The sequence below is a fragment of the Canis lupus genome, chromosome 1 (assembly GCF_011100685.1).
Source record: "Canis lupus familiaris isolate Mischka breed German Shepherd chromosome 1, alternate assembly UU_Cfam_GSD_1.0, whole genome shotgun sequence".
Classification (NCBI taxonomy): Eukaryota; Metazoa; Chordata; class Mammalia; order Carnivora; family Canidae; genus Canis; species Canis lupus.
In genome coordinates, this window is record NC_049222.1 from 6,718,462 (window position 1) to 6,731,847 (window position 13,386).

At 37.8% G+C, this 13,386-nt stretch overlaps 1 pseudogene; it reads right to left on the reverse strand.

Annotated features, from left to right (window-relative positions):
- The window catches only part of LOC100856140, a 47,566-nt pseudogene extending 36,493 nt beyond the window's left edge, over positions 1 to 11,073 (reverse strand).
- Positions 11,074 to 13,386: the final 2,313 nt, after the last annotated feature.

A 13,386-nucleotide genomic window follows, 5' to 3' on the forward strand; every position in this document is an offset into this window, starting at 1 on the left:
CTAGCTATGTGCTTGGGTAAATCGTGTCACCTTCATTTCTTCAGGATAAAGTGCAGAGCTTGGACAAAGTGACCTTCAGAAAGCTGACAAGCACAACAGGCTTACCTGGTCATCTTAATATGACTTCCCATCAATTCTTCAAGACAGTGACAGAAATGTCCAGTAAGGGGGTTCCATTAAAAAGAAGTTACTGGGTAATTGTGAACAAGCCTAAGTGTTCTCCACGGGCCCAGCACTGCGCCAAAGACCATTCCATAAGATAAATATGCTTTTTAAAAAAACATTTGAAATTTCCATTTTTTTCCTGAGGCAAGGAGACCTGTGGTGTTTTAGAAATTAATCAGAGGAATCTTGGAATCTGGAAATGATTTTTTGTATTAGAAAGGGCATGATTTTCAAAGCAACTTGTATAAAATAACTTTTTTTTTTTTCCTGGAGAGAAAAAAAAAAAAGAATTTCCCTAGACCCTTAAAACTCATAATGAAAGAGAGTCCTCATAATCATTTCAGTATGAGAATCAGCGGGCTGCTGCTCCAGTTCCCGGTGGCAAAGAAAATGCTGAGCAAAGAGACCTAGATTTTTGCTTCCTCTTTCTCGTGATTTTATGTGTTTTCCCAACTCCACATTTTATAATGCTGTCTTTTGAGGTGTATCCCTTTTAACTTCAGGCCTGGTGGGGGGGTGGCAAGGGAAGCAGGTAAGTCCTTCAAGTTTAATTACTTCCTTGAACTGTTTCACTGATAAATTATGAATGTCTCCAATGATGCCGGGGCATTCAATTCTCCAAAGCGGATTGCCAGCTTGGTCCCAACCCATTTCTTTCTGCCAGCCTCCCTCCTTTATGGTCCCCTTTGGAGCACTGATTCAGGAGAGGAGTCAAGGAGGACATACAGCAGTGGGATTGTCCCAGGTGTTGACGGGAGGGTATTTTTCAGGTAAGTCAATTATTAATCTTCCGTTGGATGACCTGGATTTCTTCTACGGCTCTCAGAGCCAAGTATTCACACCTTTCTAGCACAGTAGTTAGCACTTAGAGAAGCCAAATGGTCATGAGGTCCAAACTTGTCAATTGCTGTGTAAGAGGAAAAGTCCAGCTTTTTGTTTTTTTTAATATCCATAATTCTACTTCTAATATGCAACATTCTTGATGTTGTATTTAATTTAAATAAATATTATTGCAACCCAAATCATGAGCTATATTACACCTATAGATCGTACGGCCTGATGAAACAAAGCCCTGTTTTTATAGTGTAGGATTTAACTTCCATGACTCCTCCATTTAGTACCCAAATTATCAGTCTGGATTCATATTAGCAGGAGGATTAAGGGGCGCCTGGTTGGCTCAGCTGGTTAAGCATTTGCCTTTGGCCCAGGTCGTCATCCCAGAGTCCTGGGCTTGTGCCCTACGTGGGACTTCCAGCTCAATGGGTAACCTGTTTCTCTCTCTGCTTACTTCTAACCCACTTGTGCATGCTCATTCTCTCTTTCTGTCAAATAAATGAACAACAACAACAAAAAATATTAAAAAAATAAAGAGGATTAAATGATTTTTTAAAAGATCTTATTTATTTATTCATGAGAGGCAGAGACAGAGAGAGACAGAGAGAGAGGCAGAGATACAGGCAGAGGGAGAAGCAGGCTCCATGCAGGGAGCCGGATGTGGGACTTGAACCTGGGACCCCAGGATCAGGCCCTGGACTGAAGGCAGGTGCTAAACCACTGAGCCACCCAGGCTGCCCAAATGATATTTTTTCTTATGATCCATACCTTATTTTACTTATAGCTTCCCCTACTTTTTGCTTCACATTTTAATTTATGTGATCATCTTTATCAGTAGTCACTAGAATGGAGAGCTAGGAAGGAAGTATGGATGCTGAGACCTGCTCTTTCAGAGAGTCACTCTTTGATCTGGAGCAACTAGTTCAAATTTCTGTGCCTTTATTTCCTCCTATGCAAAAGTAGAAGAGGTTATATGAGTACTTACCTCCCAGGGTTGCCATGGGGACTAAACAAGACCATACAATGCAGGCCCACTATAATGTGGGATGGACTTATTATCAGATTTGTGAAATGGACCAGTGAGGATCTGAGCAGTCAGCTGCCCATAAGACTTAGGGTTTGAGCTGAATTCTTCCAAATCTGTCACTATCTCAGAAAGACTTCCTACATTCTGGTGGCCATGGTCAACTGTGGGTTGATATATCTTTGGGAGAACTCTGGGTCCAGAGGCTGCTTTGGAATTCTGGCCACTGTACTGGCTACTCAGTACAATCCTTTACTATCTCCTCAGCTCCATGTGTTACCTACACACTTTGATTAAAAGGTACAGACTGCAATCTGTCACTTTTGATGGAGCTGAGGGAGGAGAGGATGGCTTGGAGTTTGCAGTGGTGGTGGTTTGGAGGTGAAAGAAAAGAGCAATGATGTATCATGTCATATTCGATTCATCTAGGTCTTTTAGTCTGTATTTATAAAGAGATTCGGGGCACCTGGGTGGCTCCATCACTTAAGCATTAGACTCTTGATTTCAGCTCAGGTCACTGTCTCAGGGTTGTGACGTTGAGGCCCCATTTCCCCCTGAGGATCCATGAGATTCTCTCTCCTTCTCTCTCTGCCCCTCCCTACATCCTCCTCCCTCCTTTAAAAAAAAACAAAAAGAAAGAAAAAAAGAAAAGAAACAAAAAAGAAAGCAAGCCTGGAGTAAGTATTATTCAAAGTATTAAGTATTTATTCAAAATACTTAAGTATTATTCAAAAATTAGCTTATCATCACTACCATATTCATTCTTTCCTGCCAGTATTTGCCCACACGTGGTGCCCCAAAACAAGATACTCCATCTTCTAAGCTCAATAATACTTACATATTTTGTTTTTGTATTCTAAAACTTTCCTAATTATATATAATTACCAAGTTATCCATTTCATGCATGAAAGAGTTAGATCCTGGAGGTTAGTGCCCAAGTGATTTCTTTAAAAACCTTTGCATCAGGATGCCTGGATGGCTCAGTGGTTGAGCTTCTGCCTTTGGCTCAGGTTGTGATCCTGGGGTCCTAAGATCAAGACCCACATCGGACTCCCCACAAGAAACCTGCTTCTGCCTCTGCCTAGGTCTCTGCCCCTCTTCCCGTGTCTCTCATGAATAAATAAAATCTTTAAAAAAAAAAAAAAAAACCTTTGCAACATTATATAGTTTGTGACCCATTGTTAATATTCCAAGAAGTACTTATCTATCAAATAAAATGTATCTGTTTTTAATTATTTGGGGGAAATGTTAGTATGAAATTAGATAATTAATAACATATAAAATGTGTCAAAATGAAAAATAAAGATAAGATCTTGTTGGCTATCATTATTAAATATGTCAACATCAAAGGTGAAGAGTTGATAAGGAAGTGTGGACACACCTCAGTGGCAGAGGTGAGGACAGAAGAGAAAAGAATGAGAAGGAAAATTTAGGGGAAATGATTAAAACATATTTCATACACATGAGATTTAAGCTTAGCCCTTAACCTACTTTAGTCCAGAAGCTAGAATTCAGTCTTTGCTTCTCTTGCTCTTGGATCTGAGACCAATGCTTGATTCCTCAACAAAGATAAATAAAAGTAGCTCAGGATAAGTCGTAAATATAATAAATAGTAACTGACTTTTTTTTCTTGCTCCAAACAGTGATGAGTCTAGATATTACAATTTAATCCTCTAATATTTTTTGCAGTGGTCGAATCCAAGGGGTATTTAGTAAAAAGGTTGAACATCATGACCTTTCATATCCCTTAGCTAAATAAATGCCTACTTGCAAAAATTCACATTTTCAGAGGGCTATCCAGTAAGAATTGGGGCAGGTAGAGACATAATGATTTTGACCAAGTATAGCAAAAGACAGCTTCTGTCTTCCATTTCAAGGCTTCCTAGGTAGTACAGATCTATAGATACTTCTCTTTTATCTACAGAATACCTGACAGAGAGTCTTTAATAAAAATGGTCTTAATGAAAGTCAAAGGTATTTCTGAAGAGCTCAATTTTTGCTGGTCAAAGACAGAAAAAAAAGAAGTTTGTTGGATTTTTTTTTTAAGTAATATCCTACTGGGAGCTGAAAGAAAAGAAGAGATCTAAAATTAGAGAAAATATTTGTACAGGTAGATAAAGTAGATAATTATATACAACTATAAAAATTCCAAGAACTTCAAAAATACATAAACATTTTGAAAGAGGATTCCAGAAAGATGACAAAGTAGAATTGCACCAGAAATCTGTCTCTCACCTACACAACTAAACCAGCAGAATCTGTCTCATGCAAGTGTTTTGGAACTCTGGAGCTTGTTGTAAGCTTGCAACTTCCAGCAGAAGGCCCACATGACACATTATGGGTAATATGGCCAATTTCAGCTCTTAGTTGAGCAGTGGCCACCCATGGCTCTTCTCAGGCAAACTTGGCGATAAATTTAAACAACAGTTTACCCTATTAACAGTTAAGAGCAGTCTTCCTGTCCATTTGTCTAATCCTGTTACATGTGATTAAGTACTTGAGCTGAGAGAGTCAGACATGTTATCTGACCCTACCTACCTAAGAATTCTATAAAATGTGCACACAAGTTAATTATAAAGTTTCCTACTGATTGAAGAAATCTAATAATAACCATTTAGTAGTTTTTCTTTCACTGTATTCTAATGGCAAGAATGCAATTCTAAGAAATCACATTGATTTGACTGTAACAATTAATACTTGGCCTGTGGATAGAATTCTAGGTCCACACCTTCTAGGTCTATAATCCCCTTGAGGTTTATAAAGACATCATTCCATTGTGTTTCAACTTCCATGGTGTTCCAGAGAAATCTGCTGACTCTCTGATTACTGGCTTATGCAGTCTTATACCATTATTTCTTTTTATGTCTGGAAAAATTATTAAAAACAAAAACATAAAAACATATTTTCTCTAGCATCACTGCATTATTCATATCACTCTATATGCCAGTGCATGATAGATGGAAGTGATATCAAACACAAATAGCTTATTTATTAAAGAATTAGGAAGGATTTTTATATTTTAGCATCCAAAATTCACAGAAAATAATACAATATTTAATTTCTTAATCAACATGAGTTTGAGTAATTGTCATGATGTATAAAACAAATATTTCTATTCAAGTAATTTGCTACTACATTGTAGAAATTAACAACAGGGATCCCTGGGTGGCACAGCGGTTTAGCGCCTGCCTTTTGCCCAGGCCGCGATCCTGGAGACCTGGGATCGAATCCCACGTCAGGCTCCCGGTACATGGAGCCTGCTTCTCCCTCTGCCTATGTCTCTGCCTTTCTCTCTCTCTCTCTGTGTGACTATCATAAATAAATAAAAATTTAAAAAAATTAACAACAAATTTAATCACTGTGGTAGGTAGACCATGGGGAATTTTTCCTGGGATACTTATTGTTTAAGTTTTTATTTGCTTTAATCTCAGGCTTTATTCTACAGAGTGACTTACCTTTACAAAGAGCTAACATATCTAATAAGTTTGATTGTATAAAAAAGTTTCCCTCTTCCACATGTTATTAGGAAGGGAAACTGTTTAGGTTTTCCATCAAGATCTTTTGAAGGCATTATCTGGGTTCCTGCAATTTCCTGAGAACTTGTTCTTAGCAAGAGCTCTGTGGTAGGCTGTGCATTTATGGTTCATAATGTCTACTCAATTTACATGGCCAACACACTCGTTTTACTCATGAACTATTTTGACCTGAAAAAGATGGTGCAGTGTGATGTCAATTAGTTTTTTCATCTCCATCAAATGTCATTTTAAACTTTAAAAATATTAACATAAGAAAATTCATAAACCAGATTATTATTACTTCTATTCATTTTTTAAAGATTTTATTTATTTATTCATGAGAGACACAGAGAAAGAGGCAGAGACACAGGCAGAGGGAGAAGCAGGCTTCATGCAAGGAGCCCAGTGTGGGACTTGATCCCAGAACTCCAGGATCACATCCTGAGCCGAAGGCAGATTCTCAACCACTGAGCCACCCAGGCAACTCAATTACTTCTATTCAAATAGTAAATTTGGAGAGAGCGAGTGGGAAAGAGTGTTTTGTCTCTTTGTTCTTGCTAAATAAAAATATTCATGGAGAGTTTTAAGTATATTTACATTTATAAGGCCATACTTCATTCAGATAATATTAATTTTCTGTAGTCTTATGTGTGCTCATTTTCATTTCCTTTCTGGAGCATTATATTTGCTTCAATGACACCAAAAATGACTAACCAGGATATTTTAAAAATCTAGTAAAAGCTTTTTCAGTTGGATTTGACTAAAGGGTCTAGACAAATTTAGTAAGATTATGTATAGCATTTTCTCTTGACAGATGTGATATAACAAGACAGTGCCTAGAAAGGTGACTGTCATGTAAGAGGCATCCCATAAATATAGGCTCATTCCTCAATCTTTTCTTTACTCATAAGGCACATATTGAAGATATTTTTCCTGAAGTAGCAATTGTTACAGGGTTTTGTAAATCTTACCTACCTCAAGACAATGAATGCAGCTAGTGTTCAGATTAATATTTGCCTGCCGAATGGCAGTTGACAGGAAAATAACTATCATTACCCTGGAAAATGTTCAATCCTAAATAGCATGTGCAGCTATCATGATGTTTTGCTTCACTACAAAATATAACTCTAACTATATTTTAATGTAGATTTTCAAAAATAAAATATAACTAGAAAAATATATATATATATATGCACAGAATGAACTGCAAGCTTTGCCACAAGGCTTCCTCAGGCTATTTTAAATTGCATAACTCCTCATCATCAACTGGCTCAGTCCTAGACAGCAGGCAGACAGTAGGGCACATTCTTGAAGCTGTAATAAATAACAGGTTCAAAATGCTGATATCAAAATTTGTGTCATGTTTCAAAACAGCAAGGGATAGAAATGTAGCATGTAAGTTTTTCCCCTCTTTCCTTTAGAAGGTTAGAAATTGGATTTGCTTCATAATCTTTCACAAAATACATTTTGTGCAAATGGAATATATTCTAATATTCTGTTTAGCTTACCACAGTGAGTTGTAACATTAAAAGACAGAATTTGATCTCTTCTTAAGAATATTGCTTTTCCTCAAAACATTCTAATCAAATTTACAACTTCTTATGAGATATGGGGACGTGGGTTTATGATAAATTTTACAAGTGTCATACGCTCATTTAGTGTGATCCCCTTTCCTTTATTATCCTGAGTATATTTGTCTTGAAAATAATTTGGAAATAAATTGCTGGGATCATTAGAGAGATCATTTAAGCCACTGGAGTATAGGGAAGTGCTTTGTTTCTTTCACCGTGTTATGACACACAATTCTCTCTGATAGTTAAGAGCTGGCTCTTCAGTATAAGCTAGAAATTCATGTATGTCAAAGTTCTAAAACTCATTATTAACACTTACCATTACTATTAACACCATTCTAAAGTAGTGGTGATTCTCCTCAAACCAAAAATTCTTAACTTTTTTAGGGAAATGCTGAACAACACGGAAATGCCCATTTTATAATGTGCTAGCCATTGGATTCACAGGTTGAAATTCAAGCGGCATCTCTATGTGCAGTCTTGCCCATCTGTGAAATGGGCAAGCTGGCAAGGTCACCACAGAAATACATCAGTCTCCAGAGGCATTTCATCACAAGTGCCACTGATGAGTATACCATATTAATGGAAGGGACAACGGACTTGCCACTTCAACTTGTTTCTCAAGTCTTTCACATTCAGGGGAATAGGAGACTTATGTTCTGGCATTCATTAAGCCTCTAACACAGCACGTTAACATGTGCAGCAGAGAATTCAAATAAGCCTGGAGAATCCGGTGTGTGTGTGTGTGTGTGTGTGTGTGCATGCGATTTCTCACGGGCAGTTCCGTAGTGACACAGAGGCCACATTTGTCCCTTTGAATCTTTTTTTTATAAATTTATTTTTTATTGGTGTTCAATTTGCCAACATATAGAATAACACCCACTGCTCATCCCATCAAGTGCCCCCTTCAGTGCCCGTCACCCAGTCACCCCCACCCCCCTCACCTCCCTTTCTACCACCCCTAGTTTGTTTCCCAGTTAAAAGTCCCTTTGAATCTAAGGTATTGTGTATGATTGGGCATCCTTTGCTTTCTCCTTTCACAGAGGACCCCCCAGGGCAGTTCATTGAGGTGAAGTGACACCTAGCATCTGAGTTTCCAGGTGGAGCACCAGGCAGGCTACAGGGCAGGGGGGAAGGGGGCTGAAGCCTGGTGCTTCATTTGAATGACAGTAAAGAGAGTCAATTAAGGCGAGGTGGGAATTTAATACTTCTGACATAGGAGCCAAGGCCCCAAAACCTACCTTAGTCAGAACCTGCTGCTGGAACTCATTCAGTGAGGATTTTCCTGAAATAATTTTGAAACAGAGGGTTAGAGTAACCCCATTCAAAACTACATTTTTTCAGTGGAAATGGTTATAATTACAACACGTGAAGAAAAGGGAAGGAGAAAAGTTAAGTGAGGCATTCTTAATATTTGCCTTTGTAGAAGAGTAGATTTTAAAACCCAAGAGTATATGAGGTTCCTAATATCTGGTGGCATGTCATAAACGAGACCAAATTCTGATACCAAGTCACGTATTCCAAATGTGTACAACTTCCTTTTAATCACGTTCTCTTTAAATGCCTCCAACTATTTTTCCAGGGGTGAATTCCTGCCTCTGTGCATTTATTTCTATGATAGTCAGTTGCATAATTGTAGTTAATGTTGTGTCCCCAGATTAATTATTTAAAAAGAGGGTGCTTAGAAGACGCGAAGGACTTTATCTTACAGGAGGACAGGGCCTGCAGTTAAGTCTCCTGAGACAGCAATTCTGGGCCCTGTTGTCAGTGCAGCAAGATAAGAGTAGGAAGTGCATTTTAGAGACAAAGGAAGGACACAGAGAGGCAAATTCCAAATTGGTGGATAGCAGCATAAAGTACAAGCTTCATTGGAAAGGTCCATGGAATAGCAGTGGGCAGCCACAAAGCCAGGTTGTAGCCTCTTCAAAAAAGTTCCAGATGAAAACTATATCTAGTACAATTTGTGTACCCTATATTTTACTTTGCCCTTGGTCTTTTAACATCCAGCATGAACACTATTTGCCAAAGATCATGTCAGAAAATCTGCTGGGATTTTAGAGCAGACATACCATGCATGTATTTGCATGAAAGGCCCAGGGAGGAATTATTTATGGCAAGAAAGATGTGTCGTACTTGTCTTAAAACAACGGGTCAGGATCCAAGAGAACCATTGGTTTTGATCAGGATAGAACACGTGGCTCTCAATCGACTGTTCTGCAAGAGAATTGGGACTCTGAGGAGAGAAAATGGGGAGAAATTGAGTTGTCATAACTTACAGATATAAACCACACTCACAACCACACTCACTTGTGCACATACAGCATTGAGAGCACAAAGAGTTATTGATTGTGTTGCCTCAGCCACAGCGTGTATCACAAAAGCACATAAAAGATACTTTTGTCGCCTGTGAAATCTCCTGAAATACGTTGGAATGTGAAATGAAGAGTAAGGACGGTACACAGTGAAGCCACCGGGATTTAAGCAATTAGCCAAACATGTTCTTCATAGGAAGCAGGGAAAATCAACATAAACCAGTAAATGTCAGAATTTCACAGTGAGGCAACATAAAAGAGGTGTGGAGACATGGGGAGGCCAAGCTGGAAAGGTGGGAGCTGTGTTCCACGTACATAGTTGAAGGAGATTGATAAGGTGGCATGTGTCTGGAATACATGAGATAAAAAATGGGAATTTATTGAATTCAGTCACTGGTAGGAGTTCTTTGGGGAAAGAGGGGATGTGGTGAGGATTTCCCAGAACTCTGTTAACAAGTAACTAAACCAAAATAATCTATTTCCCTTTTGTTATGAGATTATTTTATCTGCTGCCTGGTGCATACTGTAAGGCCGTGGATTATGCTTAACCCAGTTTTGCCCGCAGAAAGCTGTTTACTGGCACAGAATTATAGTTTGTGCTTTTCTTTATGATCTCTGTTAGGAGATTACGAAAAAGGAGATTCAGACACAGGACACAGAGCACTCAAGACACCCAGAAGTCGATTGCTAATAACTGAGTGGGACGTGGGGTCAGCTGACTGGGAGGAAGGCCAATACTTTTAAATCATGGTTGAGGCACAGAGTTCAAATCAGGTAAGCACAAAGGAAATGATATTCTTAGGATCCAAATTTGGCCCAGGGATCATCCTTCCTGCTTACAGTCAGGAACAGACTCACATGGGATGTGGGGTTGAGAGCTGAAAAGTGACCTCGTTTTAAGAAAAGGAACACAGTGATGGAATTCTAGCCAGAAGCTGACATAAGTGAAGGATTACCCATGCACTTAAGGTTCTGTTACTTTTTTTCCATGGTAATAGAAATATAAAATAAAATGGTAAAATAATAAATAAATTCATCTAGGCACCAAGAAGTAGTTTACTTTGATATTTGTTTTTACCTGTTTATTACTGGTAAATTTTTATTATTCAATTATTATAAATATATAGAGAGTCCGAGGATATTTCTGAGTATTTCTTAATGAAAGGAACACAGGTATTGAACTACCATGCAAGTCAAGTATAGATAAAAAAGAAAATATTTTATAACCTCCTTCTTGTGCTTCTCTTCCCCATAGCCCGTAAGTTAACTGCTATTTTGATTTCTATCACCATAGGTCAGTTTTACCTTCTCTAAAACCAATACAAATGGAAGTGCATAACGTATGTACTTTTGTGCTGTCTTCTTTCCTTCAAAATTTGCTGTTTTGTTCATGTAGCAAAAGAAAGTACCCGTTGTTGACAAAACAATTATCCCCCGTGCAAAGCAGCTTAAATCAACCATATTCACCGTTTTATAGTTTCTGTGAAAGAGGATGGGAAGAGCATCTCCAGTCCGTTCTCGTCAGCATCAGCCTGTTTGGCTTGAAAGCTGAGGGCTGGAATCATCTGAAAACTTACTAAATCACACGTCTGATGTCTCCGATTGAAATAGTAAAATAGCTGGGGGCTGACACAGGTGGTCTTGGACGTCATTCTCTATTTCTATGTCAGGGATTAGCAGAGTAAAATGAATATATATATTCATGTATATGTATATATATGTGTATACATGTGTATATATGGTCCAACTATATGCTGTCTGAAAGAAATTGACCTCAAATATAATAACTTACATAAACTGAAAGTAAAAGGATGGGAAAAATATGCCATGAAAACATCACTTTAAGAAAATAATACCATTGAAGTGGCTCTATGAGTGTCAGATAAAGTAGATTAGGAGCAAGGAATATTAATAGAGACAAAGATGAACACTGAATAACAATAAAAGGATCAATCCAGCAGATACAATGATCCTAAGTCCATACATCTCAGAGTAGCATTTCATAATAGATGAGGTAAACACTGATAGAGCTAAGAGGAGAAATAGACATATCCATGATGATAGATTTGGGGGCTTCTACACCCTTGGTCAAAATCAAAAATAATATAGAACACCTGAATGGCCCAATCAACCAATCAGATCCAATAGATGCATCCACAGAATCCTTTACCCACCAATAGCATAATGCACCTTTTCTTTTTTCAAGAACACATAGATCATTCCATATTATAAACTATAACTTGGTTCAGTAAACAAACTGAGAATTTAAAGGAATTGAAATCATACAAAATATTTTCTTCTCACACGGAATAAAATTATAGGTCAGTAACAAGAAAACAACAGAACTAAGGGCACCTGGGTGGTTCACCGGTTGTGTCTGACCTTGGGCTCAGATTGTGATCCTGGAGTTCTGGGATCGAGTCGCGCAGCAGGCTCCCCACTGGGAGCTTGCTTCTCCCTTTGCCTATGTCTCTGCCTTTCTGTGTCTTTCATGAATAAATAGATAAAATCTTAAAAAAAAAAAAAAAGAAAACAACAGCACTATCTCTAAACACTTGAACATGAAATAACAATCCACAGGCCAAGAAAATCAAAGATGTGTCAAAGTTTTATTTGTAATAGCACAAATGGGAGCCAGCTCAGATGTCTTTCACCTGAAGCATGCCTGAATAAACTGAGGCATGTAATACCATGTACTACTATCCAGCCAAATAAAGAAGGGGCTTTTGATGCACCCAACAACCTACTGATCTCAAAGACTTTATACCAAGTGAAAAAAGCCGACTGCAAAAAGTTAAATTCCGTTAAATTCTATTTATATAACTTTCTTGACATGATAAAATCAGAGAGACAGAGATCATATTCATGCTTTCCAGGGAGGGAAGAGAAGGCAGGGAACAGTGGCTCTATAACGAGCTCATGGAGCCAGTGAAATCTGAATGAGCAAAACTGAATCAGTGCTTGATTCTCTTGTGGCACTGTGCTGGGGTTAGCAGGACACCACCGCTGGGAGAATCTGGGTAAACATTACGGAGAATCACCCTGGACACTCTCTTGCCACTGCAGAGAAATCTACTTATATGCTGAAATTAATAGATTTTTTAAAAAATACAGTGATGTCAACCTGCCAGGCAGTACATCTGAAAGTGATGCGATCAAGTGGAGAAAAAAGTAGAACAAATGTCATTAACAGAAACATTAGTCTATAAATAAGGAAATATTAAGTTTCTCAACTGAATCATGATGACGACTCTGATGATATTTAAAAACCTTCATAAATTGTAAATCAAGGCTTAGATTTGACAAAGGAAAATAACATGTTTGAGTTCAGAGAAAATTTTCTATGACCTTAATTATATATTTATTTTCCTTTGAGGCATCCCTAACGCCCTTGATATATCAGCATATTTTTTCCTACATTCTAGAAAACAATTCTAATAGTAAGAGACATTCATTCTGGAGGAAAGGGAATATTAAAATCTATCAGCAATCTGATAGATTTTTTTTGGTTTTGTGTTTGACTTTTGGAAATTTCTCATAGGTGATCATTCTACCATAGTTAAGGAAAAAATCTTGTTTTGTTACTATTGGAAACCATCTACAACCTATATTATTATTACAATAATTGTCCTTAATAGCTATTGTATGTTTACATTGCAATTTAAAATATTGTGAATGAGGTTTATGCTTTTGCAAAGGGGCAAGTAAAAACTGGTGTTGATGATGTTTTTATTTTAACAAGCGTATTATAATTGTCCTATATATAATTTCAAATCTGCTAAGCTAGCATATTTAAAGATTCATTTAGATGATAGGACTAGCTGAAGTAATTCCTGCACAGTCCACACTATTTCAGTTTGTTCTTTTTGAAATGCGTGATCTTGCTTAATCCCACGGCATTAGTACTTGTCCCTCTTCCAGTGCCCATATGGCATTTGCTCAGATGTTCTATTATTATCTCTTTT